We start from the raw sequence: 13000 nt of genomic DNA on the forward strand, positions 1-13000 counted from the left end.
ATATATTTGTAGCTTACTAAGTCTATCCAAGAATGGAGAAGAATCTAAGCACAAAAATACTAGTAAGTTTTTCTACATCAAATTTTATAAGTTCTATATGTAAATAAATACAAAACCAAAGTTAAAACTGAGGCATCTGCAGCATGTACTTAGCAGACAAAAGGCCAACACTTCTACTATACAAAGAATTTCTTAAACTTATTAAAGAGAGATGAATACCTCACTAGTAAAAATGAAGATATCACATATTTGTCCTCATCCCCCCATTCCCATCCCAAACCCCTCCCCACGCATGCCCCCCAGCCCCCTGTTGTCTGTGACCACTGGTTAGGCTCATATGCAGCACACAAGTCCTTTGGTTGATTTCTCTCCCTTACCCCCACCCTCCCCTACCTTCCCTCTGAGGTCTGACAGTCTGATCGATGCTGTTCTTGTTCTTCAGTCTATGTTGTTCATCTTTTCCCCTAGATGAGTGAGCTCATGTGATACTAGAAATACACTTATAAGAACCGAAAATGAGACAAGCAATAATGGTTATGCTGAGAGGCAAATGAATCAGTCTGTAGTGAGTTTCTTTCCGGGACAACAGAGGACAAATATGTGATACCTTAATCAATAAAGTAATTTAAAAAATTTTAAAAAATGAATGAAGATCATGCACACTGAGTTCTCAGGAGAAACACATATGGCTAATCAACATTTAAACAGACATTCAACTTCAAATAATGGACACCATCTTCACCTAACAGGTTGACCTCAGCTAGGAAGGCTGATGATACCCAGTGTACCTGGTTGTGTGGCCAATATGTGTGAAAGATGCCCTCCCTATGCTTTTAAAAAAATGTATTGATTTTAGAGAGAGAGAAAGGAGGGTGGGGGGGGGAGAGATTTGTTGTTCCACTTATTTATGCATGAAATTCGTGCACTGGGGTGCGGGAGGGTCCCTCAGCCCGGCTTGCACCCTCTCGCAGTCCGGGACCCCTCCGGTGATGTCCACCTGCCGGCTTGTGGCTGGATGGCCTTCTGCTGCGGCGTGGCCTGCTGCTTGAGCTTCAGCAGCTGCTGCACGTGCATGGGCTGGGCCACCACGGTCTGTCCTGTGAACACCATCGAGTGGGTGAGTCAAGCGCAGAGGCAGGCTCACCCTGAGTTCCCTGCACTTCCCTGAGTCACTGAGTTGTTCAGACTTGACTGCCTTCTACAGAGAATGGCACTGGGATCAGGGCTAAGCCGGCAGTCGGACATCCCTCTCTCAGTCCGGGACCCCTCAGGGGATGTAGCAGTGCACCAAGTGGCAGGCATCCAGGGAGGAGCCCAAGTCAGGGCCGGCGCCATGCTGCTCACGCTCATCCCGGCCCGCTGCGCCTGCTGCTGCCGCTCGGTAGTGCTGCCACCTGTAAGCCCGGCCTCTGGCTGAGCAGTGCTCCCCCTGAAGAAGCGCACTGACCACCAGGGGGCAGCTCCTGAATGGAGCGTCTGTCCCCTGGTGGTCAGTGCATATCATAGCGACCGGTCGTTCTGGTCATTCCGCTGGAACGGTTGCTTAGGCTTTTATATACACTGAGTGGCCAGATTATTATGATCTCTGGACGCATAATAATCTGGCCACTCAGTGTATATCCTATATAATAAAAGGCTAATATGCAAATTGTCCCCTCGACCAGGAGTTCGACCAGCAGGCAGGCTGGCCAACCGCCCATGTCCCTTCCCCCTGGCCAGGCTGGCCGGACCTCACCCATGCATGAATTCATGCACCAGGCCTCTAATATATATATATATATATATATATATATATATATATATATATATATACACACACACACACACACACACACACACACACACACACACTGAGTGGCCAGATTATTATGCGTTCAGAGATCATAATAATCTGGCCACTCAGTGTATATAGATTGGTTGATTCTTGTAAGTGCCCTGACCAAGGATTGAACCTGCAACCTTGGCATATGAGGACGATGCTATAACCAGCTTAGCTACCCAGCTAGGGCATCATCCATGCTTGATTTGTACAACTTCCTGGGGGCCTTGCTAAAAAGCATTTAAAAATGTATAAGCCCTTTGCCCTTACATTTTCTTGGCGGTAGACAAGTACCCAAAAATATAGATTCAAAAATAGATTTATTTTTTTTTAAATTTTAGAAAGAGAGGAAGGGAGAGAGAAAGGGAAATATTGATATGAGAAATAAACTGATTGATTGCCCTGACTGGGGATCGAACCCACAACCAAGCGCAGAGGCAGGCTCGATGTTCCAACCAGCCGAGCCACCCTGCCAAGGCCAAAAATATTCTTCAAATCATTTATTATATTAAAGAAAATTGGAAATGATCAATGGAGGATCAGAGAAATAACTGGTTACAGCAGACAGTCAAATGCTGGACAGCTATTGACTGTTGTATGTGGTTATACATATGTTTTTATTTATTTATTTATTTATTTATTTATTTATTTTTTATTTTGTTTAAATATATTTTATTGATTTTTTACAGAGAGGAAGGGAAAGGGATAGAGAGTTAGAAACATCGATGAGAGAGAAACATCGATCAGCTGCCTCCTGCACACCTCCTACTGGGGATGTGCCCTCAACCAAGGTACATGCCCTTGAACGGAATCGAACCTGGGACCCTTCAGTCCGCAGGCTGACGCTCTATCCACTGAGCCAAACCGGTTAGGGCCATATGTTTTGATTTAAAAAATGGCCAATATATACCTAATAAAAGGAAGCATATACATCTTCGTTAGAATCTGATTGTGGGCATACATAAATACATTCATGTGTGCATACATACATATATGACAACAGTGGTTGGAAGAGATTCTCTTGTGGAGGTAGATTTGCTGGTGTTGAATGTTTTTTTATTATTATTATTATTTTTAAATTTCTTTATTGATTAAGGTGTCACATATTTGTCCTCATCCCCCCATTCCCATCCCACACCCCTCCCCACGGATGCCCCAACTCCCTGTTGAACTTAACCATTGGATAGGCTCATATGCATGCACACAAGTCCTTTGGTTGATCTCTCCCCCCTCCCCCCACCCTCCCCTATCCTCCCTCTGAGGCCCGACAGTCCGATCGATGCCTCCTTGTTTCTGGTTCTGTTCTTGTTCATCAGTCTATGTTGTTCATCATTTCCCCTAGATGAGCGAGATCATGTGTCCCTAGAGATATACTTATAAGAACTGAATGTGAGACGAGCAATAATAGTTATGCTGAGAGGCAAATGAATCAGTCTGTAGTGAGTTTCTTTCTGGACCAACAGTTCTTTTGAGACCCATTTTCAATGTCCATCAGTTCCTTATGTGTACATGTCAGCACTGACCCCTCAGCTCTGGATGGTGGACAAATGGTGGTAACGGAGGTCCGACTCCCTCTGGTTTGGTCTCGGCCGGACCCAGGGGCACGGCTTCACCCAGACTCAGGGGCACACGGCCTCACCCGGACCCAGGATCCAGCTTCACCCGGACCCAGGGGCACATGGCCTCTCCCAGACCCAGGGGCGCGTGGCCTCACCCGGACCTAGGTGCACGCGGCCTCACCTGGACCAGGTGCCAAGCCTCACCCAGATCTAGGGGCACACGGCCTCACCCAGACCCGGGATCTAGCTTCACCCGGGCCCAGGGTCATGTGGCCTCACCCGGACCCAGGGGCGCATGGCCTCTCCCAGACCCAGGGGTGCACGGCCTCACCCGGGCACGGGACCCAGCCTCACCTGGATCCAGGGGCACACGGCCTCACCCGGACCCGGGATCCAGCTTCACCCAGACCCAGGGGCGCATGGTCTCACCCAGGCCTGGGACCCAGCCTCACTCGGATCCAGGGGCACACAGCCTCACCCGGACCCGAGATCTGGCTTCACCCGGAGCCAGAGGAGTGTGGCCTCCCCCGGACCCAGGAGCGTGTGGCCTCACCCGGATCCAGGGGCACATGGCCTCACCCGGGCTCAGGGGCGCGTGGCCTCACCCGGGCCCAGGGACCCAGCCTCACCCGGGTCCAGGGGCGCGTGGCCGCACTCGGACCCAGGGGTGCGTGGCCTCTCCCAGACCCAGGGGCGCGTGGCCTTGAATGTTTTATTATTGTACTAGGGGCCCGGTGCACGAAATTCGTGCACTGGGGGTGGGATCCTTCAGCCCAACCTGCCCCCTCTCACATACTGGGAGCCCTCAGGGGATGTCCTACTGACGGCTTAGGCCTGCGCCCCACAGGGAGTGTACCTAAGCCAAAGTCTGGTCTCCCTTTGTGGGAGGCAACCGGGCTGGTCAGGGGAAGGCACCAGCCCCATCACCCTGCTGCTGCAGCCACTGTCAGTCACCACAGCCACCAAGGTGTTTTCATCAACACGACTCCAGTCCCTTCACCAAGAAAAATGACAACTTTCTTTAGGCATTTTCAAGATGTGTCTTTCATAGGATATGCATTTCTTTATTTTTTATCCTCACCTGAGGATATGTTTCCATTTATTAAATTTATTAAAGAAAGATGAATACCTCACTAGTAAAAATGAATGAAGATATCACATATTTGTCCTCATCCCCCCCATTCCCATCCCAAACCCCTCCCCACGCATGCCCCCACCCCCCTGTTGTCTGTGAGCCTGACTTTTAGAGAATGTGGAAGAGAAAGGGAAAGACAGAGAGAAACATCAAAGTGAGAGGAACACTTTGATTGGTTGCCTCCTGCATGAGCCCTGATCTGGGCCCCGGCCAGGGAGGAGCCTGCTACCTAGGTACATGCCCTTGATCAGAATCAAACCCAGACCCTGCTGTCTGCAGGCCGAGGCATTATACACTGAGTCAAACCGGCTAGGGCAGGATATGACATTTCTTAGCCCCTCCAGCAGCGGACCTTCATTTTTTTCTCCAGAAGTGTAGTGGAAAAACCCTAGATCACCTTTTTGGATTCTTATTACCCAAGTCACTAAGAATATTACCAGTGGCATACAGGAAGCTTAGCCAATGTGCAGTCAGAAAAGGTGTTTCCTCTATAGTTCACACCAATCGCGGGCTGGGCCGTGCCCAGGCCTAAAGCCTCTGGCCGAAGTAGCCCAGAGACAGGAAGCCTGGTCCCAGCAATCCTCTTGCCCATTCTGAGCCTCAGTTTTCCCATCTGTGAAATGGGAGGTGCTGGGCAGGGGCCCTCCAGCTCCCTCTGATCGCCGGCTCCGCCCCTGCCCAGGCCTGCCCAGGCAGAAAGCCTCTTGGGCAGGAGTGGACTCCCAGCTCCCTGAGATCAGGAGCGGACCCCAGCTCCCTGCGATCGATCTCAGGGAGTCCACTCCTGCCCAGGCCTTACCTCACAGTGACCTGGGTGCCAGGATGTTCCTGGGACACAGGCGCTAGGCACCTATGTATGCAAATTAACCGCCATCTTTTTTGGGTTAATTCGCATAGTCACTCTGGCTATGGGCATAGTGAAGTTATGGTCAATTTACATGTTTGTCTATTATTAGGTAAGATTTCCTAACTTACTTATTAAAACCAGAGTCAGCCCTAGCCAATGTGGCTCAGTTGATAGAGTGTCGACTGGAGGACTGAAGTGTCAAGGGCACGTGCCTCGGTTGCAGGCTCGATCCCTGTCCCAGTCGGGGCGCATGCAGGAGGCAACCAATCGATGTATCTCACATCAATTTTTCTCCCCTTCTGTCTCTCTGCCTCCCTTCCACTCTCTCTAAAAATCAAGGAAAAAATATCCTCAGGTAAAGATTTAAAAATAAATAAATTAAATTAAATTAGTGTCAACCCCTCCCATTTCACAGATGGGAAAACTGAGGCTCAGAATGGGCAAGAGGATTGCTGGGACCAGGCTTCCTGTCTCTGGGCCCCTTTTAGCTCCTTAGGGTTTCACTGTGTGGCCATAGGCTAATCCCTTCCCTCTGGCCTGCTCCAGTAGGGAACAGGCTCTGAGAACCCTCAGCCTAGTTTTCCGGCCCACTAGTGAAGTTCCAGCCCCTGAGGTCAGCACCTCTGGCCCCCTCAGTCTCCCCCCTCCCCAAGCCAGGGAAGCTGTACTGAACAGCAAGGCTGGGACCAGTCTTGTCCAGGGTGACCAGAACTTTTCTGAAGTGCCAGAAATTTCATCACACCAGGCGAGGGCTGGGCTGGGGGTGAGTCATGAATGTGCTGGGCCATAGGAGGTAGGAGTTAATCATTCCCAGATGGGAGGCATCAGCCCGGGCAGCTCTCCAGGAATAAGCAGAGAGTTTGGGAAAGTGTAGAGAAACCCCAGCATGAAAAGAAATTGTAATGTTTCCCCCTATCCCCTTTCTCTACACACCCCATTCCATCTGCCAGGGAGTCACCCAGTCCCTGTTCACAAACCCTGGGCATAGTAAACCCGCTGCCTCCTACAGTGTGCTCCATTGTGTTCTCTGCAAGGGCAGGGAAAAGCGTGGAGACTCTGCAGTCACACTGCTCTGGACTGGGGCCCTCTATGTCACTGAACCTCAGTTTCTTTGTCTGTAAAATGGAGCAATATTATCTAGCACCTCTAGGATTGTTTTTAGAATTAAATGGATTAATCAATGTAGGGTGTCTATTAAAATGCTGGGCATTAACAAACAGAAGTTTATTTTCATTCCAATCATTGTCCCATTTATTTAAGGCAAAGTTCTTGGGGAGAGTCTGGGCATCATAAAGTGATGATCCTTGATTGCTCACCTGTGTCCAAAGAGGGCCTGGGAAGTGCAGACTCCAGATTCGGTAGGTAATGTTGCATCAATGAAACACATTAGCAAAGACTCTCAGTTGTGAATAATAAAACTCCAAATCTGTAGAGAATTTATTGGCGCTTGTAACTGAAAAATCCACGGGTGGGTTTCCAACCAAAGTATAATCAGGTGCTTAAATGTTAGGTCATCAGAAAGCTCTCCCTCCATCTCTCCCCTCCTCCTCCTCCTCCTCCTCCCCCTCCCCTTCCTCTTCCTCTCAGCTCTGCTTTCCTTTGAACTGGCTTCATTCTCAGCAGGTTTCCCTAGGAGGTAGCCTGCAAGTCACAGGCTCATACCCACAGTGGGCCTTAAATAAAGAGGTCCCCTCCCTTGAGTCACAAGCCCTTCCCTGGGTGGAATACTCTAGCAGGCCACACCCAGGAGGAGGGGAGGATAAGCTCCATTGAAGGAACCACATGGATCCAGAAGGGAGAGAAGAGGGTTCTGCAGAGGAGACTCAGGCCGGTAGCTGCAGCAGGGGATGCGGATGGGTAGAAGCCACAGGTGTAGACTGCACAGTCTTCCCGGTTCTGAACCCGAGTTCCTGTGCCGATGGGTGCAGGACGTGTGCTACAGCTGCTTAGCGGAATTTTGGAGATAGCTAGCCTAAGTGGGATGGAGGTTAATAGTTAGGTATAGTTTAAGCTGCTGTAACGAAGAGATCCTAAAAGTCGATGGCTCAGCATATTTGAAAGCGTATTTCTCTGTCATGTGAAGGTCCAGGACAGGTCTGATGGCTCCAGCAGGCTCAGGGATCCTTCCACCCAGGAGTCTACCAGGTGGCTACTCGAGCTCCACGTCCACAGCCAGGTCCTCGCTTTAGCCAGTGGGAAGGGGCAGACGACATCACTTCTGCTCCCGTTCGATGGCTTCCAGGGAGACTGGGAACGCAGTCCCAGCTGGGCAGTCCGGGTCTGTGCAGTTCCTACAGTGACGTTTCTGACGTGAATAGTGGGAGGTCAGTAGTTTCTGCCCTAAGTGGAGCCGCATCCATGGTGGGTGGAAAGGCAGGGGCGTGGGGAAGTTCCTGGGTTATAATCCGCTTCTTATTGGGTTGAAGAGTAAGATGCTGGGGTTAAGGACAGGAGTGTGTGTGGATAAAGAGGCTGGAGAGGTGAGTGAGATTCAGACCAGAGAGGGCCAGACCTAGTTTCCAAGGACTGACTGTGTGTCCACATGTCTGAGCTCCATTCACACCACTAGCCATCAGCTGCCTTTGGCCACCCCTCAGGCCTGGGATGTGTCCACAGGGGTGCCACCTACTCCTGAGGGGAGGGGCCAGAGAAGGGGCCCACATAGACCCTGTGCTCAGGGCAGTTTGAGCAGTGTCAACGTAAGAAACGTAAGAGACGTCCAAACGTGTAGAGAATTTTTATAACTGACAACATATGCCGGGGAGCAAGATCTCAAATACTATCCATGATGATAGTTTGTAGTTTCTTTTATGCATTTGGGATTTATGAGGGAACTAAGGAAGACTACATGGAGGTGGGAAAAAGCAAGGCGGGGACTGAGTTGCAGAGTAGTTAACAAGATGATGTACTTTATTTTATTTTATTTTATTTTTCCATCACCATTTACCCCTCCTATTCCCTCTTCCATTTCTACCCCTCACCCGCAATCACCACACTGTTGTCCACATCCATGAATTCTCTCTTTTTTCTTTTTTGCTCAATCCCTCCATGCCCCCTGCCCACCCACTTCCCCTCCAGAGCTGTCTGCCTGCTCTATATCTATGAGCCTATCTCTATTTTGCTTGGTAGTTCATGTGCTAACTTGACGGTGGTTATGCTTCTGAGGGGTCTGAAAAAGAGGCATTGCGAAGGAGTGTTAACGTAGATGCACAGTAACAGTGGGCAAGGCTTGCTTAAGGAAAAGATAAGCTTTCTACTAAAGAAGTTATAGGCCTACTCCCCATGGCCTGTCCAATTGGGAATCTATGATCAGGTCATCATGTGAGTTACTTTCAGACACTAAACTTGCTAGATTTATTAGAGCCCTTTTCCTTCCACTGTAGGGAATTCCAGGGACTGAAATGAGGCATCATGAGTCCAGGCGGGCACATGCCCTGGTTCTCACAGACCCTTCACCCCTTGGGGAGGGACCAGCTAGGAGGACGGAGGAGGACTTGAACAAGTGTGCTTCCAAACTTGGTGGTACCTTATAGTCAACTGGGACTCTAAAAACCATCAATGCCCAGCGGCACCCCTCTGCAGACTCAGGTTTAATGGTTCTGGAGTCACGCATAGATGCTGATGTTTCAAACAAAAGTCCCACATGATTCTAAGGATGGCCATGCTCTAAGGCCTGGGTCTGGGCGGTGCTGCCAGGGTTTGTGGAGGAGCAGGATGGCAGGTGGTGCCCCACCTCTGCCTGCAAATCACTGCCCATCTCTTTGAAATATCTTTCCCATACTGGGGAATATTCCAGAGTTTGCTGGGCCCACTTATTTCGTAGCATCGTTTGCAGCCCAGGACAGACAGCCGCCCCTCTGCCCAGTCAGTGTGCCTGCGACAGGTGCTCAATGGGAGGCCGGAGCTGCGGGGAAGCAGGCCCAGTGCGGAGCCCGCTCTTGGCGGGCGGGATGCCATAGCAGCCCTCAGAGGCAGCAGCAGGCGAAGTTCCGGTGGGGAGTCCGGGATCACCATTCAAGGAGAGGGCAGCCCCATGCTGTCTGCACCCAGGTGTTCAGGGATATTTTGGGTGCCGCTGCTGACTCAAGTTGGTTTAATCTGGGTGAAGATAACAACAACAACAGCAGCTGCAGCAACAACAATATACATTTAATCCAGGGCTTATCATGTGCCAGACTCTGCTCTAAACATCTTCAAAACAATCCTTTGAGGCAGAAACTATTTTATAGAGGAGGCCACTAAGGCTCAATGTCACCCAGGGGTATGTGGCTTTAAACCAAGGCCACCTGGCTACAGAGCCCCTGCTTCTAAACCCCATGTCATTGTTATATGGGGTGGTTATTATTGTTATTCTCATATCTCAGATGCCAGAGGAGGTGCAGTGACCTCCCCAAGGCTACTCAGCAAGGATGCAGACCCCAAAAGCCCAGTGAGCCTTCTCCTCCCCATCGGGTTGCTAGGTGGTGCAGGTGAGCCCCATGACTGCCAGTGCTGGTGCCACAATGCCCAGGGGCTGGGAGGTTGTCACGGGTGTGAGTAACTTTGCTGCCCACTCTGAGCATTCGGACTCAGACTCGATCAGCCTAGAGCTTCCTCCAACTGCATCTCGGCCAGACCCGGGCCGCACATTCCTGGTGGGTGATGTGCTCTGTGTCTGTGATAACGTCCTGGCAGGGCTCCCGGGGCACGGCCGCCTTCACTGCGTCTCCGGCTCAGATAGCAGAAGACTGGCAACATGTCTCCACTTTATCTCCTGGAAAGCGGTCTTGGCTTTGGGCTCAGCAGGCTGCTGTGAGGCCAAATCATCTACTATCTCTCCTCTAGGCTGCAGGAACTTGCTGCAGGGAAGGGAACCGCATCAGAGGGTGGTGAGTTGCCCAGGTGAGTGACACAGGTGTCTTCTGTCACCCCAGGCTGCCTGCTCACCCATGTGAACTTCACTACATTAGACAGACAAAGACAGGAGATGGCAGGCAGAGGGTAACAGCCGGACGGACAGGCAGAATTCCGGGTCCTGACTCTCTGGGCCTGACTGAGGGAGGGGCTCTGGGCAGGCCCGCAGGGCCCCCTGGGCTGCTCTGGGGCAGTGTTTGCGCTGGGCGCTGGCTTTTGCTGGTGTAGGTTTTGGGGTGGGGTTTTGAGCCCCTGGTTAGGGGAAAGGGCCTGCGAAGTAGTCCCTTGCCAACTGCCCGCTCCCCACAGGGCCTCTTAGCGGGCACAGCCTCCCAGTCTGCAAACAGGGTGCGTGGGCACCAGACCCGGGATGCCCGCCCTGCGTGGACTGTAGGAGAGTCACAGTCACTCATGTTTTGAGCTCCAACTTGCAGGCTGCTCACCACCTGTTGGGTGGGCCCTAGCTGAGGACATGGCAGGGGCGCTCTAGGTCTCCCCATCAACAGCCAGGGGTTAACCCTTTCAGGAGACGAGGAGGCTGGGCTCAGAGAGGTCTGGGCAGCGGCTGAGGTCACATGTGTGGGCTGGGAAAACCGACAAACTTAGCCTCCAAGCCGGGGGCTGGAAACCGTGTGGCTAAGGACCTGCGGTCGCGGTTTTAAGTGCCGGCAGGCAGCGGGGCGGGCCGGCATCCTGGGCCCGGGGCCAAGCTGGCCTGCGGTGGCAGTGCTGTGCCTAGGCCCTTCGGGTCCCCCCAACCGCGCATCTTCTGAGCCCACCCTCCCTGGGGACACGGAGGGTCACGCTAGCTGAGGTGGCCGGAAAGCCCCCGATGAAGGCAACAGTGCGAAACGTGGAACAGCATTTGGACCAGGCGGGGAGGGGTGCGGGGAGGGGTCGCGGCGCTTGGCAAACGCGCAGCCCGCCCTCTCCGGGCCTCGGTCGGCGCACCTCGGCCGGGAGCGAGCAGCACCAGGTGGCCCGCCCCCCACCCCGCCCGGCGAGACCCCGCCCCGGGGGCGGAGCAGCCCCCCACCTCCCAGAGCCGCCGGAGCCCGCCTCTCGGAGCCTCCGCCCCGCCGCGCGCCGAGCTCCGGACGCGCCGACGGCCCGGCGGACAGACGCGCCGACCGACAGACGTGCGCAGCGCCCCGCGGTGAGTGCACACGGACCCGCCCGGGCCTCCCGGCGCCCTCGCCAGCCGCCGCTCGGTGCTCTGAGCGCTCGGACGCCCCGACGGCTGGCGGCCCCGCGGCCGCGCTCCGAGTGCCGACCCCAGCGGCGGGACGGCGCCACGCGCAGCGCGGGGCCCCTGGGAGGGGTGCGGGCGCTCCGCGGTGGGCCAGGGCTCCCCGCAGGGTGCCCCCGCCAGGCCCCGCCGCCCCGTCCCCTCCTGACCCCTCGGCTCCCCTACTGTCCCCCGGGTCGCGAGGCCCGGTCCATCCCCGCCTTGCCGTCCCGAGGGGAGGACTGGAACCCTAGGTCAGGCACCCCCGCCCTCACCAGTCAGCGAAGCCCGCAGGGCGCACCCCGCCTCTGTCACTCCGTTCTGCAGGTCTCGGGCCAGGCTCGGCCCCGCCCCAGGTCCCCTCACAGGTTTGGGCCGCTGCACGCATCTCTCGCACCCTGCCCTTTGTGCACACATGCTTCATACATGCGTGCTTGCACAGGGCTTCTCTCAGACATACGTGCCTCTTTATCGGTCCGCTGTGTTTCTGTTAAATGTGCGTGCCTCTCTACGCACTCTTGTCTGCTGCACACGCATGTCTCACATGTCAACGAGGTGCTGAATGGTGTGTAAATCACGGCGCCTCTTGTGCAGAGTAAGATGTGTAGGTACAGGTTCGCTGGGATGTGTGACACCACCTGTAGGAGGAGACACCGAGCATGCTGTGCTTACCTGAGGTTACCTGGGAGGTGGGCCGGTGGGCGACAAAGGTGCGATAACATTTCCCACTGTGTCTTTTATATTTTCTAGTTTTTGAACTATGTGATTGCATTGCCTGTTCAAAACATTACATCAAATTCAAAAGCATTCAAAAGCAACTGGGCGGTTGGTGGGTGACTGTTCATTTGTGAGTTAAAAAAAATAGATTTGAGAGAGGAACACGGATTTGTTGTTCCACTTATTTATGCATTCATTGGTTGATTCCCACATGTGCCTTGACCAGGGATCAAACCTGCAACCTTGGTGCATGGAGATGAGGCTCTACCCAACTGAGCCAAGTGTTTAAGGACGGTTTTTAAATCCCCGGCTTTATGATCTTGTGGTGGAGCAGACTGACTTCTTGGCTTGGTATACACAAGTTTCCACTTGATTAAAATGAGATGGTAACAAAGTCACTTTTTGTAGGGTTTGGCAAATGGTCAAAAGAAAAAACCCACCCTTTCTCTCTCCCCCTTTTCCTGTGGGTGTTTCCTTTGGGGATTTGACCACTGGCTCTTCCTGGGGTGGGCGCTGCAGCACTGACATTCTGTCGGGAGCCTGTTCCCACCTTCTGCTGACCAGGAAACCGGACAGATCCAGACCCGACGGGCCAGAGCAGGGGCAGCGGGTACAGAAGAGGTCCCTGCTTTGGCACCTTACGAGATGCAGATCCAGCTCTGCCAATCACAGACTGTTCCCTTGGGCCAGTGACTCACCCTCTGAGCCTCAATTCTTTTATTATATCCCTCAGGGTTTGGGAAGAGGAAGTGAGACCGCTCCTTCCTTTATTCAGCGGGTGCTTACTGAGAACCTGCTGGTG

At 53.0% G+C, this 13000-nt stretch overlaps 1 protein-coding gene across 8 annotated transcripts in view; it reads left to right on the forward strand.

Moving 5' to 3' along the window:
• The first annotated feature begins 10171 nt into the window (after positions 1-10171).
• Positions 10172-13000, forward strand: part of FBLN2 (fibulin 2) — a 101453-nt gene continuing 98624 nt past the window's right edge. For 2 of the 8 annotated variants that reach the window (XM_054721611.1, XM_054721610.1), the window contains exon 1: positions 10207-10241. The gene's annotated coding sequence lies outside the window, so the exon portion shown is untranslated. Of the gene's footprint in view, positions 10242-11323; positions 11410-13000 lie in introns of those variants that run through there. The other 6 variants (XM_054721608.1, XM_054721612.1, XM_028135302.2 and 3 more) reach the window with 5 other exon arrangements.

Source organism: Eptesicus fuscus, chromosome 9 (assembly GCF_027574615.1).
Source record: "Eptesicus fuscus isolate TK198812 chromosome 9, DD_ASM_mEF_20220401, whole genome shotgun sequence".
Taxonomy (NCBI): domain Eukaryota; kingdom Metazoa; phylum Chordata; class Mammalia; order Chiroptera; family Vespertilionidae; genus Eptesicus; species Eptesicus fuscus.